The sequence below is a fragment of the Physeter macrocephalus genome, chromosome 8 (assembly GCF_002837175.3).
Source record: "Physeter macrocephalus isolate SW-GA chromosome 8, ASM283717v5, whole genome shotgun sequence".
Taxonomy (NCBI): Eukaryota; Metazoa; Chordata; class Mammalia; order Artiodactyla; family Physeteridae; genus Physeter; species Physeter macrocephalus.
The window spans coordinates 31,434,320-31,436,466 of record NC_041221.1 but is presented as its reverse complement, the minus strand read 5'-3'; the positions used below and the strand labels follow the sequence as shown (position 1 = coordinate 31,436,466).

General features: G+C 46.9%; 1 pseudogene; it reads right to left on the bottom strand.

Annotated features, from left to right (window-relative positions):
* Nucleotides 1-309: 309 nt before the first annotated feature.
* Nucleotides 310-984, bottom strand: LOC102982217 (alpha/beta hydrolase domain-containing protein 17A-like; annotated as a pseudogene).
* Between the last annotated feature and the right edge of the window lie 1,163 nt (nt 985-2,147).

Genomic DNA, 2,147 nt, shown 5'->3' with positions numbered 1-2,147 from the left:
GCAGCTCTATTTACAATAGCCAGGACATGGAAGCAACCTAAGTGTCCATCAACAGATGAATGGATAAAGAAGATGTGGCACAGGTATACAATGGACTATTACTCAGCCATAAAAAGAAACGAAATTGAGTTATTTGTAGTGAGGTGGATGGACCTAGAGCCTGTCATTCAGAGTGAAGTAAGTCAGAAAGAGAAAAACAAATACCTTATGCTAACACATATATAAGGAATCTACAAACAAAAAGAAAAAGGTTGTGAAGAACCTAGGGGCACGACAGGAATAAAGACGCAGAGCATCTTGGGACACCTTCTAGGTGTTGGGGAACGCGTCACAGCAGGGGGTCTTCTTGGTGCCGTGGAAGGCGATGCGCATGCCCGGGGTGAGCGGGAAGTGCAGCACCACCATGGCGCGCTGGTAGCACGAGGCCAGGTCCACGGTGGGCACCGTGATGCCGTACCTGATGCGCAGGGCCTGCCAGGCCGCTGTCGGCGCAGAGGTTCTTCTCCGAGGGCTTGCCCAAGCTCACGCCGTAGCCGGAGTAGTTGGAGGAGATGTTGCAGTTGATGCGCGCGTGCCCAGGCCGATGCAGAAACTGCTCATCTGGCCCAGGTCCACTGCGTTGCCCTGCGAGAAGAGAGCCGTGTACCCGGCGCTGGGCACGCAGCGCACGTACATGCAGGAGACGCGGTTGCCCCGGCTGCTCTTGGTCGCCAAGACCTCGATGGTGTCCAGCTTGCGCTGGCTGTACCAGAAGTCGGCACGCTCCAGCAGGTGGAGCTTCCAGCGCCCCGGGGGGTGCCGGCCGAGGCCCGCAGGTTCCCGAGGGGGTGGCCCTGGCCCACCGGGCCCGGGCTCGGGCTCAGGCGCCAGCGAGTAGGTGGGCCCTGGAGGCAGGAAGGCGAGCTTGGTGGCGATGCGGCCGGGGCAGGGCAGGCAGCAGAAGAGACAGCAGAGCTCGGTCACCAACAGGCCGTTCATGGCGGGCGCCGACCTCCTGAGACCCAGAGGAACACAGCTTGTTCCTGGAGCTATTCTCTGAGCGCAGGGCATTGATTGCTTCTCTTTTAGACACACGGCTGCACAACTCATAATGCTCTACTAGACTGAATTCCCTTCGTTCTCCCCTTCCTCCCATGACATAGTTCCCTGACAATCAGAAGAGCCGGCAATGATGAAAAAGTCTAAATTCCACCAGGCACTGATGCTACGCCTATTCCTTTCTCCGGCTCACCTCCTCTTATTTGTGGAGACTATGTTTTCCAAAATTCAAAGTAGCTTTATCACTCTTCGCCTATTGCCTGTCCACTCATTTGAGCTGTGTATCACTTCTGCTTCATCAATGCACTTTTTTACTTTTACAGGATTTACTGTTATGGGGAATTCCCTCTGAAATTGTAAGATATCAACTATTGCACTTAGTTTTCAGGTGGTGAGCTTTTGTTATATGTTTAAGCACACCCCCCCCTTGGTATTTTACTTGTAACCAGGAGAGACTGACAAGTACCACTCGTCAAATGTCATCAGAAACTAAATTTTGAAGACCATGTTGTATAGCATTGTTTGAAGTCTATGTGGGCAATTTAATCATTATCTAACTCTTTTAAGAGCCAAGAGGAGTGTGTTGAAGCATGGTTTTCATGAGCCCCAGGCGTTTGATTCAAATATCCATTTCAGTCAAACCTGTTTATACTACCTATGTGCACACTTTTCATTTGTTATCAACACATAGGCACAGGAATTGAGTATATCATGTAAATATAAACTATGCTTCATATATGTGAATATATAAGAACAATTTTCATTTAAAATGTACCCTCTCAATCCTCTAATAATTAATTAACTTTCACACACTTTCTTGAGGGCAGGGACATTTTTAATTACTTCAAGTAATACACTGAATAATTTACATATATGTATAAATATAGTTTAATTCTTTTACATTTATAAGAAACAGAAAAAGTAATCTTGTGTAGTCCAAATATTACTTGCATTTCCAAAAGAGTAATTAATTTTATTACGTACCCTAGAAAATAAAGACATACTAACACAGGATTTTACGTCTCTTTGAGCATGAAACTAATTCAAATTAATAGAGGAATAGTTGCTCCTCTCTGTTGCTACAGGTATTACTTAAAGAATGAACAAAA